The 18222-nt window shown below is 54.4% G+C and overlaps 1 protein-coding gene across 2 annotated transcripts in view; it reads right to left on the reverse strand.

Moving 5' to 3' along the window:
* Positions 1-18222, reverse strand: part of HSPG2 (heparan sulfate proteoglycan 2) — a 96969-nt gene that overhangs the window by 61927 nt on the left and 16820 nt on the right. The gene's annotated exons all lie outside the window — the stretch shown is intronic.

The following is an 18222-nucleotide window of genomic DNA, read 5'->3' on the forward strand; positions in this document are numbered from 1 at the left end:
TGAATGGGGAAGGACGGGCATGCTGCGATGGCCCATGAACTCAGGTTCACGCTAAGCCCAGCACAAGCTCCACCCTGAGCTCTTCTCCTGCAGAGGGGCTGCTAAGGCCGTGCACATGAGCCAGAGCAGAAGGGCCCCAATGGTTGCTGCACCTGCCTTGCTCAGGTATGTACAGAGGCCATGCATGCCTCTTTCCCCTTGAACGAGGTGGTGAGGTTTCCAAAGCAGTTTTACCAGGGAATGTAGAGGAAACCAACTCTGGGAGCCCCAAGCCAGCGTGCAGATTCACCATGGCCCGGCACGAGGGTCTCAGGCAGGGTCCTTCCTATCTGGACAGCCCAGCCTAGACAGAAGGAAACTGTACCTGCAAAAAATAAACCCTTTAGCCAGACCTGATGGTGAGATGCAAGTAGGAGCAAGGCCCAAGGATGAGCAGAGCAGAAGAGATGGCCAGTGTACCCCCAAGTGCACCCACTCCATGTTCTCCATGCCGTTGACCCTTTCTCACACTGGTCTCTCTACCGGAAGGCCGGTCCTCCCTTTACTGGCCTCACTCCAGTTCCTCCTCTCACAGCTCAACCCTCTCCTCCGCTGGCTCCCCTGTGATAGGAATGCATGTCTGATACGCATGGCAGCAGGATGGCTGTCAGGTGAGAGAAGCCAGACCGCAAGGCTCCCTGCTGTGGGAGGGGAGAAGCCTCAGCCACAGGGGGCAGAAAATCAGTAGCTGCCTGGAGGTGACCGGGCAGGCAGGGCACAGGGGATCTTATGGAATGATGATTCTTGGGCACATCCATCTCCTTGTTATTGAACTGTATGCTTCAAACAGATACACTGAGGCAGGTACTGGGCACAAGGGCTTCAGTGCATCTTGGAGTGGAGTACCTTAGTTCATCTATGCTTCATTTCCAATCCCAGCTTCCTATTTTTGCACATTCTAGGAGGCAGTGGTGATAGCTCAAGCAGTTCAGACCTAGGGGTAGTGGGTAAAACCTTTGCCTGTGATGCCAGCATCCTATATGGGTGCTGGTTCATGTCCCGGCTGCTCCACTTCCCATTCAACTCCCTACTGACAGCCTGGGCAAAGCAGCAGAAGATGGCTCAAGTGTTTAGGCTCCTGTATCCACATGGGAGACCAGGAAAAACCCCTAACTGAAGTCTGGCCCAGCCTTGATTGTTGTAGTTATGTGGGAAGTGAACCAGTGGATGGAAGATTTCTTTCCCTGTAATTCTGACTTTCAAATTAATAAATAAATCTTAAAAAAAAAAAAGTTGGGTCTCTTCTCCCCACGTGGGAGACCAGGCTTGAGTTCCAGTCTCCTGGTTTTGCCCTCGCCTGCCCCCAGCTCTTTGTCAGCATTTGTGGAGTGAGCCAGCAGACGGAAGATTTCTCTCTGGCTCTTTCTGCCTTTCTAAATACATGAAAAATAAATAAATAAGTATGTTAAATGAGTTCTTTTCATGGTGCGTAACTTACACCTCCCCAGGGATGGTGAAGAGGAAACTTTCCTCTGAGTCCCTGGCCTGTAGTCACCCCTTCTCCCAACCTGCACTGGGGTCACACTGTAATTTGTGTCTCCACAGCATGTGCAGTTCTAATAAATGGATAAAGATGCCATCGCCTGTAAATGCTGGCTGCTGGCTATTTCCTGAAGGTGCCTCATCCTTGGGCACCACCCACGCCCACATAGTCTATCCCCTCCTTAGACTGTGAGCTCACGGGCAGCAGGGGTGGGGTGCCATGTGGTCACCTTTGGGAGTCTGCAGAGCTGACCAGCCTTGGGTGAGGGATACATTGTTCACTTCTGATTCCTTGCAGTGGCTGCAGGCTCCTTCTACCCCATTCTACAGGCAATGCTACCTCCTCTTCCTCTCCACTCCTCATGCTCTCCCCTGCACAACCGCCCACCCTGTCCTGGTGCTGACCCGCAGACTGCTGGGCTGTGTCCATGAGATTTGTGTCCAGCAGCTGGCTTCAGACCGTCCTGGAGCTGGTGAGAAATGCAGATTCCTGGGCCCCTTTCAGAGCTATTGAATTAGGCTCTCCCACCTACCCCCCCCCCCGCCCAGTCACAGCTATTGGATTCTCCTAGCCACTGAGTAAGAACCACAACACCAGGGGTTGTGCCTTGCTCCCTGGCAATGGGCAGAGGGTGGTGCTCGATTGGCCCAAGGGGCGTATGAGGTTAGAGCTGGCACTGGAGCACTGACTCTGGGCAGAGGGGGTTTGGTCCTCTCCACCTGTGCCACTGCCACATCCCCTTTCTTAGGGAAACAAGGCCGAGGAGGGCATACTTGGGGCAGAGATTCCTGGCACCCCCAGATATCACTGTCTGGGAAGGAAAAGCCTGATGGTGAGCAAGGTCTAGAACTTTTCCCAGGGAGGAAACAGTGGGCGGGGCTGAGGGGAGGGAGTATAGTGTTGGGACCAGACAGGAAATAGCAAAGTGAGATTCAACATGGAAAAACTGCCAGAAACACACATCAGGAGTGAGAGCAAAAGGAGAGTCCAGAGCATAGGGGCCTGGACAACGTCCCCTGAATCCTGGGGAGCCCAGTGAGGCGGCCAGCCCTGTGCAGCTGCCCTTGCGGGCAGCCCCCTCCCTAGGGACTTGAGGGCCCAGGTTCTGATCAGGGTCCTGCAGCCAGCGACACAGCGGCAAGAGCAGACTTCATTTGGAAAACGCTGAAGATCAAAAGCTTCCAACAGCTGCATTTCTCATCTGGGAGGGAAGATGAGCTCAGACAGGAAGGAGGTCCCGGAGAGAGCTGAAAGGAGCTCAAGACGTGACCATAGAAGGGAACCGGGATCCAGACTGGGACAGCCCAGGATCCACCTGTGGAGTAGGAAGAGTAACATTTACTGAGCACTTACTCTGCGCTGGGAGCTCTGAAACCAGGAGAGGTGTTCAGTGACCCCAATGTGCAGAGGCGGATGGGGTAGGAAGTGTGGTTGGGATCTGAATCCCAGATCTGGCCCCAGCACCTCTGGCCAGGACTACGGAATGAGCTGGCACTAAAGCCACCAGCCAGCCCTCTCTAAACCCCTTAGCCACACTGAGCAGCTCCCCAACTTCAGTGATAAAGACAGGATCATGTGAGGTGGTAGAGCAGGTGTGAACGGCCCCCTTCACCGAGGTCCTGGGACAAGCAACTTGCCCAGATTGCAGGTGAGCAGTTGCCACCCCACCAGAGCCCTTTGTTCACCAGGAAAGGACCAGGGCTGGAGTTGGACCTCCAAGCTGGCCAGCAGGCCCAGGCAAAGGGCTATACCAAGAAGCCCAAGGCTGGCTAGTCCCCATGCCTGACCAGCTCCAAGGCTGGCAGCAGCAGGCCAAATGACATGTGCCTCAAGTACCAAGCATGGGCCATCAGTGGCCACACAGTTGAAGGCAGAAATACAGCCCAGGCTTCCTGCTCTCCTAGCCCTTCTCTGGCTGCAAAGGAGCCCGGTTTCCTCCCAAAGGAACCCAGTGCTTCAAGCAGGCGTCGGGGCCGGATGGCGGGGCCAGAGAGGAGGGGGCTGAGCTAAGGGGTATTTTCCAGTCCTTGCAGGTGAGTCATCCAGGCCAAGGCCAGAGGTCTGTTCTAACTTGCTGGAAACAATTGCAAGGGGCTGGGATGTAGGCAGGATAGGCCTCCTCCACCCCGTCTGCTCCCCACATGCAGGCCCTCCCTGAACCTAGGCCAGACAGGGAGCCAGAGGGGACTTTGGAGAGGCATCCACTCCCGGAGGCTGGGCGTGTCTATGCCCTCCTGGCGAGAACAAGAGTGCACGTGGAACTCTGGGCCCTGGACAGAGCTTGGCCTGAGCAAGGCCACAGGGCAAGTCAGGCTGGCTTGGAAAGGCCTCAGGCAGACAGAAAGTGAGGTGTTAGTGAGGGTCTGGTGCAGGAGGAGGCACAGATAAAGACAGGGTGGTTTGGCTTTCTGAGCGTTTTAAAATGAGGATCATGGGCCTTGTCAAGGCCACATGTGGAGCTGAGAACTCCTAAACCAGCAAGGAAGCAAGGTGCTGAGGAGACAGGAAGAGTCGACTCAGGCTTTCTCCATGCAGGCACACCCACTGCCTAGGCCATCTCAACAGCTCTTCTCAGCCGCCTGGCCCCACAGAGACCCCAGCCCTCACTTGTCAGAAGGCTAATCCCAGAGGGGGCGGGGCTTCATGATGCTGCTCCCAGTCCTAGCAGGCGCACAGCTGATGGTTAGCACCCAGGGAGGGGCCACATGTGTCTCTGCAACAGTGCTCACAAGTGCTGACCCAACACGGCTGGCACACACTACAGGTTACCTTTCTCCAATCGCATCACATCAGAATTCCACCTGCCCCTAACACTTTCAGGGTCCAGGCACTGTAGTACAATAATTTCCATTTTATAGATGAGGAAACTGAGACTTGACAGCATCACCTGTGTAGAAGGAATCAGGCAGGTAGGGTCATGTGTGGGGTGTCAGAGCGAGTGAGCGCTCAGGAAGCATTAGTGTGTACCAAGCAGCAGGTAGAGGGAGGGGTGGGTGTGGACAGGGGTGAGACATGAGGGGTGGGAGGTATGGGTTCAGGGCTGGGAAGAAGAGAAGAGCGCTGGCTGGGGTGGGCACTAGGTCTCCATTCTGAAGCTCAGGTATCTATCTGCCTGTTCCAGGGCCCACTCGGTCCTGCCGGGGCAGGGGCGGAAGGTGAGACGGGAGAGGGGGCCTTCCAGGAGACATTCTTCACATGCCTTAAGCATGGCCCAATCTGAGGCTGCGCCCCTCCTCCCACCGCCCCCACAGCTGGGCAGGAAGGTCCAAGCACCGCAGGGTCCCCAGGGTGGCTGCAGCTGCCCAGGGCACGGCTCCAGGCATCTGGGGTTGGAGTGAGCTCATTGAATCAAAATCCAGAGACAGTGTGGGGGTGAGGGCCCAGCGAGTCCCAGCCTGCCCACCTGCCCCTCCCCTGTAGTCTGCCAAGGATTCCCTGCCTCAGTGCCCCTCGCCCTGGCCCTGGCAGGGGAACTCCAGGGAGACAGGCTCCCACCCCCACTCTACCCTGATATAGGCTCCCAGGTGACACCCAGACAGGGCCTCCCCCTACTTCACTCACTGGCCAGGTGTCCTGCCCCACCCCCAGCCATCCCCAGGCCTTTCAGTGCTCAGTGAGGGCAGCAGCAGGGGATAGCACTGGGGGAAGGAATCTGTCGGGGCAGCATTTTGCTGTGCAAACTGCCCGGGGCTCATGAGCCTGACACAAAGGCCAAAAGGCCTTTAATCCCTGGGCAGTCTGAGAGGGGCGCCGGGCCGGAAAGGAGGCGGCCTGTGCCGCCCGTGCCGCTTGGGAGGCCTGCCAGCTTCTCACACCTAAGCCCCCCCCAGACGGCAGGAGCCTGGCCAGCCAGTCACAGGCCACGGTCCCACAGCTTAGACAATGGAATCAGGCTCCCAAGCCCATTTTTGGCCGCAGAGCCCTGCCCTCTGCAAGTTCTGACACTTAGAAAGCTGCACTGTAACCAGGACCCTCAAAGCCGAGGAGCCAGAAGCTGGGGGCTGGGTTGGGACCTCTGACTCCCATATGTTTTAGGGAACTCCAGTGGGTTCTGCCGTTTGTAATAGGCCTGACTACCGACACCAGCAAGGCAGTGGCTTTTGTCTGTTTTCTCATCGCTGAGTTTCCACAGTGGAAAATGTCCAGTAGTTCCTCAGTGCACATTTGAAGCCTCACAGTCTGACTGGATGAATGCACTTGCCCCACCACTGTGGGCGAGGAACCAGCCCAGCCAAAAGAAGTAAGCCAAGCAAAGAAGAAAGGAAGGGCCTGCTGCAGGCCTTATAGCTTATGAAGTCCCAGGGTCTGTTCCCGGTCCCACCTCAACACGGATCTGCCAGATGCCATGGCAGGGGCCCGGAGTCAGGAGTCACATGATCCAGTCCCTTCTCATCCCAAGGAAGCCACACCAAGCCTGCCCTGCCCTCGCCCAACAACCCCTTCCAGACTCAGTTTCCTCATCTGAAAAGGCCCTGCTTAGTCTGTTTCCCGGGGCTGATGGGAGCAGCAGAGCAAGGGGGCGACTTCTGAAGCTGCTCAGCCCTTCCCAGGTGGCCCTGGTGTGGAATGCTGGGGTGGTGGGAACCAGAACCAGCCTGCTACCGACCAGCAGGAGTCCTGGAGCTGGAAGTTTCAGGACACGTGGGCTCATGGCAGGACAGAGTCTGGCCACTGTGTACTCATCACATCCTGCTGCTCCAGGCACTAGCAAGCAGCTTCCCCATCCATGAAGAAAGACACTCAGTCATATCTGCTTTCTAAGGGCCTATCCAAGTCATTGCCACCTGTCTACTGAGCTCCTGCTGTGCAGGGCTGGGGCAGACCCAGAGCTCTCAGTTCCTGGGGGCACAGGCCACAGTGATGGCCCCGTGGGAGGAGGGTTCTGAAGAAGAAGACCAGGGGCTGGGGTGCCTGGAGGGGGGCAGGGAGGATCCCCTTCACTTAGCCAGCTAGGTTGCTTGGATAACATATTCTAAAGGAGATGACAGCTCACCTTGGTCTGGAAGATGGCTGTGCCCATGCAAGGTGGAGAAGGGTGTGAGGGACGCCAGCTGGAGCAAAGATACCCACTCAGGGGATCTGGAGAGGGACTGCACACCATGCTACAGGGATGGAGGCACCTGTGCACTGACAGGAGTTCAGCACAGCCTGCATGGGCTTTTCCACTAGAGGTGCCGGGCCCTATGCCATACTGCTGACCTGAAGCTCTAGGGACAGAAGTCACGCCTCCCTGCCCCGCTAGCTACCCCAAGAATGGGCCTCCCCTGGCAGCTGAACGAGCTGTGTGCCAGCTTCCAATTAGAGAGCAGAAAGCTGCCAGGAAATGCCCCTCACACTTATGAGCCAAGCATGGCCAAAGTGGAAACAGCTTCCAGGCTGGACTGCTCAGCAAGGAGGTCCCTAGGACCTGAACAGCACCTGCAGTGCTCACGTGCCCGCCTCCTGCCCATGCCTGCTTTGGTTCTCAGGTTCTTCAACTCCCAGCAGTCCCGCAGCTGTGGGGCACCAGGATGGCTGTGGAGCCTGCCCCATGCCGTCCTGTTTCACTACCCACACAGCTCCTGATGGAGTTCCCCAGCCCAGCTCCTGGCCTGTGGGAGGATGGGGGAAGGTTCCACAAATGGTGGAAATAAGATGCTGCCTCCACCAACAATGGTCACTTCCTGGACTTAGGTGAGGTCTTTCCCTTGCTCTTGACTTACTAAAGCATCAGAAGAGCCTTTACTAAAGGGCTGATGGATCCTGTGTGATCTCTCTCTCTCTCTCTCTCTCTCTCTCTCACACACACACACACACACACACACACACACACACACACACACTGAATCCCTTGCCTTCAGGGTTTCTTTTTAAAGATATATTTTATTTTTATTGCAAGGTCAGATATACAGAGAGGAGGACAGACAAAGAGGAAGATCTTCCATCCAATGACTCACTCCCCAAGTGACCGCAACGGCCGGTGCTATGCTGATCCAAAGCCAGGAGCCAGGAATTTCCTCCAGGTCTCCCATGCGGGTGCAGGGTCCCAAGGCTTTGGGCCATCCTCGACTGTCTTCCCACGCCACAAGCAGGGAGCTGGATGGGAAGTGAGGCTGCCGGGATTAGAACCAATGCCATAGGGGATCCCGGCACATTCAAGGCGAGGACTTTAGCCGCTAGGCTACTGCACCATGCCCTGCCTTGAGGTTTCATTGATCTCAACAGTTCTCAGATACACTGAGACCCTCTCCCACCCCAAGGCCTTTGCACCTACTGGTCCACCTGGGACACTGTTCATTCAGCCCTTTCCTTCCTATGGCTTATGCTTCAATGCCAGCCTTCCAGAGACCCACTCTGATCACATCCAGGCTGTGCATCCACTAGAGCTCTGCCACCCTCCCACCCAGGCTTCACTTCCCTCCAGCAGCTCATCTTCTGACAATTCCACCTACAGTAACTTGTCACCTCCTGTCATTGGTGGTCCCACCACCAGGAGAGTTCCATGAATGCTGGGGCTGTCTAGTTGCTCCTGCTTCCCCAGAGCCTGGCACAGGAGATGCTTAATAGTACTTGCTAACAGAAGAGTGGAGTTTGCAAGAAGGAGACCTAGGCTCCGAGAACTCACTTGCCCACAGTCAGAGTAGGAAGGACCTGAATCCAAGACTGTGAGTAGAAGGAACCCTGTGCAACCAGGTTCCTCTGCATGCCCTCTCTGTGGGTGCTGACACCAGGGCTTGCTTGCAAGGAAGTCCATCTCTGAGGAGATTAAGAGGCTGCCAAGATCTCTCAACAGCAGCCCAGGAAGTGGATGGGGGCTTCGGAGGCAAGCGGGGACCAGAGCGCAGCTCCAGGACTTTGAGTAAGATGGCTGGGCAGCCAGGCCCCAGTGACTCCCATGGGCATGCCAGAGGGAAAAACAGGCCGAACGGATGCCCAACATCCGTTTAGTGTTTCCCAAACTTCCTTAACTCGGAACCTTTTTTTTCAGGCAAAGCTCACAGAACACAGAATGCACTTTGGAAATACTCATGCCAACTGTACTGCCCTTCCCTCTACCAGACTTAAGGAAGGCTTTGGCTGTAAGATACAAGGCCTCTTACAGCAGCTAAGATGCAGGAGGCCAGCATGGGGCACAGTGGAGGAGCCTGCTGCTGGCCTCCATGCCGGGTGTCAGGAGTGCTGCCCACCCACTCCCTGCTGAGGGCCTGGGGAGCAGCAGAAGATGGCCCAAGTGCTTGGGCCCCTGCCACCCACAGGGAGCTCCAGATGGAGCTGGGATCCTGCTGAGGCCTGGCTCAGTTCTGGCTCTTCTGGCCATTTGGGAAGTGAACTAGGGGAAGGCAGAGATGGAAGTTTTCCTTTTTCTTTCTTTTCTTCCTTCCTTCCTCCCTCCCTCCCTCCCTCCTTCCTTCCTCTCCTTTCTTCTTGTCTTCTCTCTCTCCCCCTCTCCTGCTTGTACTTCCTGTCTGGGCTTCTCCTAGCCATTGTGATCATTTAGGGAGTGAACCAGAGGATAGAAATTCTCTTTTTCTCTACCTTCCTCTCTCTCTATTTTTTTTTAATGATTCCATCTATTTTATTTTATTTTTTTATTATTTATTATTTTTTATTGATTACATTGTATTATGTGATACAGTTTCGTTGGCTCTCTATTAACTCTTCGTTTCAAATATACATACATACATAAAAGAGCAAAGATAGAGAATCAACCTAGATGTCATCAACCGATGACTGAATAAAGAAAACATGCATGTGCATGGATAAATGGAATATTACTCATCCATAAAAGGAATGAAATCCTGAGGTTTACAACAAAAATAGATGGAACTGAAGATCATTACGCTAACTGAAATAACCACAGAAAGACAAATATCACTTATTATCTTTCTTTTAAAAAAAGTCGTAACATATATTTTCTCTTACTCGTAGAAGTTGATACAGAGAGCATAAAAATTCTGCAGATGTCAAATTATTTGGGATATAACAACTGCTTTGCTGAACTGTACAATGTATATGAATTCTACATTTTCTGATGTTAGTATCCTTCTTCTCAAGAAAAAAAAATAGTGTACGTACATAATGTCTGCCTAAGAAGTCAATATGGGAAGATGTTAAAATAGTCAGATCTTAAAATTGAAAAAGAAATTACTGAATGAAGAAGCCATCATGTCAGGCATGGCCACGATCTCTGAGGGCTGCTATCACATCTAGTTTGTCCCATGTTAGCCCCTATGGCATCTTCTAGAATGTTATAAAATCAAAAACAAAACAAAAGATAGCAGTCCCAGGCCTGGTGTGATGGCCTAGTGGCTAAACTCCTCTCCTTGCATCCACCGGGGTCCCATGTGAGCGCAGGCTCTAATCACAGCTGTTCAACTTCCCTTCCAACTCTCTGCATGTGGCCTGGGAAGGCGGCAGAGGATGGCCCAAAGCATTGGGACCCTGCACCCATGTGAGAGACTTGGAAGAAGCTCCTGGCTTCGAATCAACTTAGCTCCAGCCACTGTGGCCTCTTGGGGAATGAGCCAGCTGATGGAAGATCTTTCTCTCTGTCTCTCCTTTTCTCTGTAAATCTGACTTTCCAATAAATAAATAAATAAATAAATAAATAAATAAATAAATAAATAAATCCTCTTTGCCAAGGGAATGAATTCTATTTGAAAGGCAGAGTTACAGAGAGGGAGTGGAGTGGCAGAGAGTGATCTTCCATCTGCTGGTTCACACCCCAAATGGCTGCAATGGCCAAAGTCGGGGGCCAGGAGCCTCTCTGAGTTTCCCACATAGGGGCAGAGGCCCAAGGACTTGGGTCTTCCTTCACTGCTTTCTGAAGCATATTAGCAAGGAGCTGGATTGGAAGTGGGGGCAGAAAGGACTTCAACTAGTGCTCACATTGGATGCTGCAGGAGGTGCTGCAGGAGACAGACAGTCTAACTTACTATACACCACAGCGCTGACCCCAAAAGGGGAGTCTTTTTTTTTTTAAAGATATATTTTATTTTTATTGCAAAATCAGATATGCAGAGAGGAGAGACAGAGAGGAAGATCTTCAATCCCATGATTCACTCCCCAAGTGACCACAACAGCTGGAGCTGAGCCAATCCAAAGCCAGGAGCCAGGAACTTCCTCCGGGTCTCCCATGTGGGTGCAGGGTCCCAAAGCTTTGGGCCGTCCTTGACTGTTTTCTCAGGCCACAAACAGGGAGCTGGATGGGAAGTGGAGCTGCCGGGATTAGAGCCGGTGCTCATATGGGATCCCGGCACGTTCAAGGTGAGGATTTTAGCTGCTAGGCCACCACGCCGGGCCCAAAGGGGATTCTTAAAGACAAAAAAGCCACAGGCCAGTGGAGTGAAGTGCCTGAAGGAGAAGCAGGCCGAGTGACTGATGGGCTAGCAATGGCTACAGCATGACACCTGTTCTCTGAAGAACCCCTACATAGGACCTGTCCTTCCTTTCCCTAGCCACCAGCCTGCCCTCTCAGGAGGTAAGGCCTGGCAGTTGGGATGAAGGTGATGCAAGGGGAAAGGGTGGCCCAGTGCCTGTTGTTTCCTGGTCCAAATTCATTGCCCATTTCAGCACTGAGTACAGAGTACTGGCCAGGTCTAGCTGGGGCGGGTGCTCCTCCAGGCAGTGTGGCTATGAGGGATCTGAGCACAGACTCCCAGAACACCTGGTTCTCCTGAGAAAGTCCTTTCCTCTTGACCTCAGACACCCCTCTGCCACAGAAGGGAGAGGCTACAGCTGTCCCATGTGTCCTCAGCAGCCTTGGGGAAACTCGGACAGAGGACGAGGAAGAGACAGGCGCATGGGTCGTTTGGGTCTCTTTCTCCAAATACTCATTTCAAACAGAACAAACACCTTTCTATTTTATATTCTGACCTTCTGTTTTTTTTAAGCTGCCAGGCTTGGCCCCTGTGTATCAGAGAGGCCGTGAGCAAATCATTTGGCCCTCTGGGCCTCTATTTCCTCGTATGTGACATGGGTGGGTTACCTGATAACACAGCTTCTTGCATCTGGGGATTCAAGTAACTGGATTTAAAACATCTGAGAGGAGGCTAATGTTGCATGTTGCAGTACAAAGGGTTGGAACATCACCTGGGAGGCCCACATCCCAAATAAGAGCACTGGTTGGAGTCCCAGATGCTCCTCTCCTAAGTTTAGCTCTCTTCCTGCTAATGTGCCTGGAAAGGCAGCAGAAGGTGACCCAAATACCTAGGTCCTTGCCACACACATGGGAGACCAGGACAGAGTTCCAGGCTCCTAAATTTGGCTCCTGGCTGCTATAACCACTTGAGAGAAGTAACCAGGAGATGTAAGATCTCTCTCCCTCTCTTTCTCTCACCTCCTCGCTTTTGGTCTCTGTTATGTCACTCTGGCTTTCAAACAGATAAAATAATATTTTTAAAAATTCAGGAAAGGGCCCAGTGCAGTGGCCTAGCAGCTAAAGTCCTCGCTTTGAACATACTGGAATCCCATATGAACGCCGCTCTAATCCCGACAGCCCCACATCCCATCCAGCTCCCTGCTTGTGGCCTGGGAAAGCAGTCGAGAATGGCCCAAAGCCTTGGGACCCTGCACTTGCATAGGAAACCTGGAGGAAGTTCCTGGCTCCTGGCTTTGGATTGGCTCAGCTCCAACTGTTGCGATGATTCACTTGGGGAGTGAATCATGGGATTGAAGATCTTCTCTGCCTCTCCTCCTCCGTGCATATCTGACTTTGTAATAAAAAAAATAAATAAATCTTAAAAAAATTTTAGGAAAACATCGCATCTGGACTAAACATGTGTTGATTTTTGCTGTCATCACTCCCCAGATCACACAGTACAATAAACGCCGTAGCAGGCATTACAAGTATTCTAGAGAGGATTCTGGGAGCACAGGGGGAGGTGTATGGGTTACCTGCAAATGCTCCTGTCAGCTGATATAAGACACTGAAGCTTTCCGGCAGGCTAGGCTCCTGGAATCAAGCCCCTGTGGATCCCGAGGGTCCATGCCCACTGCAAGCTATCTGTCTCCTCCAGCTGTGGTGGATTACATGCAAATGCAAAGTGACAGCATAGCGCAGGGTGAAGGGGGCTTGTTCTGTGACTGCTGGCACTGTTATTCCCATCGCTGCTATTTTGATGGAAATAAGGATTTCACTGCTTAGTGGGAAAGCTGCCAAATTAGAGGATTCCAAAGGTTCCCTCTGGCTTTCATGTTTTAGAACTCCGAAACACCTCAATTCCAAACTCCTAGGCTGTATGTAACTCTCGCCTGCAGAGGGAGCATAGCCAAAGGTGAGAGTTACTGAAGCCCCAGGGAGGCCTGGCTAGGGAGGCTGTACATCTGTTTGTTTATTTAAACCTCCTCCCCAGCCCCAACTACACAACACACACTGTACCCCACCACACAGACTCCAGGCAACCTACAAAGACGCACACAGGACATTCATAACCAACTCGGGTTGGGCAGGCCAACAAGCCTGCAGGGAGTCTGGCACACAGGCACGTGCTGAATCCTGCACACATGGGAGACGGACAATTCTTTAGGTTCTGAGCTTTCCAGTGACCAATGGCAAGAAGGAAATCTGACCAGTGCTAGATCGTGTGCCTCGTGAGATAAAAACAAACCTGTTGCTTAGAAGAATCACAGCTACTCTGGATTCTGAGAACAGGGAGTATCAGAGATGAGGCCTGTCTGGCACCATCTCTTTAGATTGGTGGGGCTGGTATCCCCTCTGAGTCCATTCTGCATGTCTCTTTGGGGTTAAAGCTGGGAACAGGGATTCCAGCAAAGATCCAAAGAGGCTGGAATGGAGGTGCAGGCAGTGTGACCCCAGCATCTTGTGTCTGGACAGGATTACCCATCACTCCCAAAGCTTAAACAGCCAGTGCCCAAAATAGCCAGAGCAGGAGAGGGTGCCAGGAGTCCTTGGGCGGGGGGGCCCTGGCTAGGCCTGCCCACAGGAGGGCCAGTGTATACACGCCCCTGCTACATACACAGAAAGGCACCTTCATGTGGGCACACAGTCCTCCCCGGGAGTCCCCCACCCAAGGGGCTCCCCCCTGGGCTGCACGTTGCTCACGCAGAACCCAGCTGCCTGCAGCTCCGCCCTTCCCACCAGGGCGCCCGCAGAGCCAAGTAGGCAAGGCCATGCAGACTCAGAAGCACCACTCGCACCATATAGGGAAGCACCAGGAGGCCTCCGCCCTGCTCAGCCTCCCTCTGGGCCCCGCGTGGGGTTCCCCCTGGATCCCTGATCCCCCTCACTGCAGACCGATCCCCCTCACTTGCAGACCGCACAATAGTGGCTATTCTGAGCTGGATGGAGGTATTTAAAGCACTGGCTGGAAGCTGTCCCTGGGGAGTCAGAGGCCTTGCTCTCTGCAGGCCCTTCCTGAAATTGTTGCCGCCCAGACGGTAGTGGCTGCGTCCCGTGATGTTCCTTTCCTGGCAAGCCCAAAGGCCCTGTGAGGGTTGGCATAAGTGCCGCCTCCTCCTCCAGGAAGCCCAAGGGACTGCCTCCCATGCTCAGGAGCCCAGCAGAGGGAGAGTCTCAGCCCTTTTTCTCATCTGCAAAGTATGGGCACTAATCCCAATGTGTGGGATACGCGGTACACGCTTCTGCCATCAGTAGGAAATCGTGTCCTCCATCACCGAGTAGGAGAGAGCAGGGGTGGGAGTTGGATCTGATGGACCACTGTTCTTCCAGGTCCTGGCACACAGTAGGAGCCAAGCAAATAGCGACAGACTGCTAGGGCTGGATGTGGAGTATGTCTGGAGCCCCAGAGAGGAAGTCGGCATGCTGGGCACACAATGTGGCTACTAGTACTGCAAGGTAAGCATGCCAGGGTTCATCTTGAGCACACAGAACATGTGAAGACACAGGGATCCATATCAGTGAGCTTGCTCTCCAGGGACTATTGTTATCTAATGGCCAAGATGGGACTCGAACCCAGGAAACGGGGGCCTCTCATCCCACATAAACATCCCACTCCCACCCAAAAGAAAAGGCAGGCAGAGCTTGAGCTGAGGGCAGCAGCCTGCGCTCAGCCACTAAGTGGCTGTGTGACTTCAAGAGAGTCACTAGGCTACTCTGAAATCTGACCTCTTTTCCATAACAACAGGGGCAGCTGAGCAGGCACTTAGCAGAGAGGCGAGGATACCACTGGGACACCAGCATCCCATGCTGGAGTATCCAGTGCTTGCTCTGACTCAAGCAGACAGCAAGCAGGTGATGGCCCACGTGCTTGGGTCCCTGCAACCCACTGGGAGACCGTGAGGGGATTCCAGGCTTTGGCCTGGTCCAGCCCCAGCTGTTTTGGGCATTTGGGGGACTGAACCACCAGAAGGAAGATCTCTTGATTCGTCTCCCTGCCTCTCAAATAAACAAAACTAACTTAAGGGGAAAAAAAATACCAAAAAAAAAAAGGATCAAAAGGATAAAAGAAACTGAAGGATGTGAGTATGTGTCCCAGTAAGCCAAATGCCTCCCCAGGGGCAGTGGCTGTAGAGGCTGATGGGAAAATGTGCTGGGAGAGGGACAGTGCCCAGCACAGGCTCTGGGACGGAGCTCTGCAGCTGCTGACAACAGCTGGCCTGAGTTCTGGGCCTGGCCCAAGCAGGGGGAGAAGGGGTGGCTGGGAAGTCACCTCTGGCCCTCTTCTGTCACCCTTGCCTGCTGACAGCTGCTGGGACTTCAGGGCCAAGAGCTCCCCAGGAGGCAGGGGAGGGCTGGGCACAGTGGGGAGGCTGACCGGGGTTATCTCAGTCTTGGGCTGCCAACCGCTCAAATCCCAGGATGCCTGGGATGCAGGCCTCACTGTCCCCCGCCCACAGCCCTTTACCCAGATCCCTGTGAAGCCTGGGACAAGGGTGGAGGGGCCGAGCGTGGGTTTGCCTGCTGAGCCATTGGGCCTGGGCTGGAGCCTGGACTGCCCAGGGGACCCTGCGGGGTGTAGGAGTGGGTTTTCCTGGCGCAGCCCAGCTGCAGGCCCTTCAGCGGAGCCTTGGTGGGGGCTGTGAACTTGGCCTACCCCAGGCCTCTCTCAGCCCCTCCAGCTCAGGCGGGTGCAGCTCTATCCTAGCTCAGGGCCAAGGCTTTCTAGCCGGCTCCAGCCCACGCGGCTCCCTCCTCTGAACTCTGCACACCCATAATTACCACCAAACACACTTTCCGAAGCAACAATCCAGAAAGCGTTGAACAAGAGCTTTCTGGCCTGCTTCCATGTGTCGCAGGCAGCCTGAGAGGTGCAGCTTGGGTGCACAGGAACCCAAATCTCAGGGGCTTGTATTTATTATATTTTCTTAATTAAAGCCGTGCTTGCGAACGTGTGTTGGCCATGTGTACCCCACACCACTTGCAGCTGAATGGATAGCCGAGCCTGGCGACTTCCTAGCTGTGTGGCCTTGGGAATGTCACTTGCTCTCTCTGATCCTGCTTCCTCTCCTGTAAAATGGGAATAAAAACTAAGACTCAACAGGACAACCCAAGTGTCTGGCATCTGCAAGAGATCCCCATGCCTTCCTGTTCCTGGGCTGTCTGGTAGGGGCAGATCACCCACCCTGATACCCTCACTTATCAAAAAGGGAAACTGAGGACATTTAGGGGAAATCCCCTGTTCAAAACCCACGCAAGCCCTTGTGGCTGCTGGCGCACTTTATACTGGGAGCCTCACTTGTATGTGGGAGAGCAGGCCAAATTGTACAGAGGTGCAGCCCACAATGTGGGCTCAGCAGCTCCAAGGAGAAAGAGCCACCAGTAGCTGTTGTGCCTCAGGCCTCCGAGTTTTTAGCACAAGCTCTCTTGCCTCACCTGTTTCCCTCCTTTTGGGGGATAGAGATTCCCCTCAAGGCCAAGCTAAGAGGCCACACTGATGTGGGCTCTGGGAGGGTGGCTTGAGGCTGGGTCTATGAGGGTCTTAACCAGCCTCAGCCTCTAGAACCCACAACAGACCCCTTGCCTGTCCTCAAGGCACAGACAGAGAGGCCCAGTGGAACAAACAGCAGGAAGGGCTGGCAAGCCGGGGATACGTGTCCTTGGCAGGGAGAACTCAACACCTCAGGGACTCGGGTTACCGGAAATGGTAAATCTCCCTGTCACTGGCCACCTCCGACCAGGAATGTCTGCTGCTCAAGGGAACATCCTGTCCACCTGCTTCAGACAGCCCAGGAATGCTGGGGACCTGTGCCCACCCTTGAGGCCTTGGGGTCTCCCCAGCCACGACACCTGCCACTTTGGCGCAGCAGGTGCAGCAGCAATGGCTCAATCACAGCATAGAAGGAGCAGCTGGTAGGAGGAGGCCTTAAAAAGATTGAGGCCACTCCTAAATCAGACCCTCCCCCCTTGGCCTGCATGGGTTTGTGCGAGGGCACTGATCTCATCAGCCCCCCACCCCAGGAGGCAGCACTGTTCGGGTGAGCTCTGGGTTGGAAGCAAGATTCTGCTACTCCTCGGCCAGGTGGCTCTGGGAATGTCATCACAGCACTTTCCACCCTCCATCTCTGATATGTCGGTGACAAGAGCCTGTGGTGGGGACCTGTAAAATTCACAGCACTGGACTGGGAGCCATCTGGCACATGGCCTGGCAGAGGTAACCAGGATCAACAGGCTGCAGGGACTTGGGCAGGATGAGAACAGCAGCGGTCACTATGGGAACGGGCACCATGGGGCCACCCGGCATTCTCTGCCCACTGGCAGCCAGTGAGCTAAAGGTTAATGCCCAACATTATACATGCCAAACAGTGACCTCTCAAAAAGAATCCAGTGGATGAGGGTGACACAGAGGGGGTGAGTGAGAGGCTGTCCTTTCAGATAGGAAACTCTCGCAGCGGCAGGAAGGGGAGTGGATAGAAAATCAGGCTCATGCATGGAGGAAGAGCATTCTGGGCCCAGGGAACAGCAGCCGTGAAAGCTGCGGAGGCAAGAGGATCTTCACAATGTTCTGGAAACAGTCAGGACAGTTATCTAATCCTCACAGCTGCACTTGCTCCCCACTCCCCAGACGTAGAACACAATGCTCAGAGGCTTGCCCATGGTCACAGAAAAGTAAGCGACCAGGTCAGGACCCACCCCTCCATCCTGGCTGCGAGTCCAGGGACTGCTGGCCTCCCAGCGCCAGTGGGCAGGGACAGCACCGAAGTTGCTGGAGTCACAATTGGGACCTTCCCCAGATGGCTGTGTGGTCATGGACCAACCACCTCCTTTGCAAGGTGCCACAGTCCACCCCGCTGTAACTCTCACTGATGAGGGGGAAGGCCCAAAGGAGCCGGTGTTGGGGCAGGGGGCCAGGGAGCACGGAACTATGAGGGGACCTTGATCTTCTCTGGCAGACAGGAACTTCCTCTCAGTACAGGTGTGATCAGCAGGGGCACACCCTACCAACCTGACCCGCCCAGGGTGACCTCCTGCCCCAGACCCAAGAGTTTGCATCCTGCTACACCTGTGTGAGCTCCGCCCTTACTCAGCACCCAGGGCTCAGGCACAGCTGGGGCCCCTGACCCGCACTCTGGCTCCAGGTGTCAGACGCAGCTCAGTCTGACTCCTTCTGCTCCCGCTCAGACCGAGGCCCATGGATAGTCTTTGTTACCAGGGGTGCTGGCACAGGCCAGCCCTCACGGGCAGTGGGCCAGACCCTGAGGCCCAGCCAAGTGCAAACACCACGCCTGGTGTCCAGATACGGCCGTGTGAGAGCGGGCAGGCTGCCCACTGCCCCCGTCACAACAAACCCTCATGCCTGCCC

The sequence above is a fragment of the Ochotona princeps genome, chromosome 2 (genome assembly GCF_030435755.1).
Source record: "Ochotona princeps isolate mOchPri1 chromosome 2, mOchPri1.hap1, whole genome shotgun sequence".
NCBI classification, from domain to species: Eukaryota; Metazoa; Chordata; class Mammalia; order Lagomorpha; family Ochotonidae; genus Ochotona; species Ochotona princeps.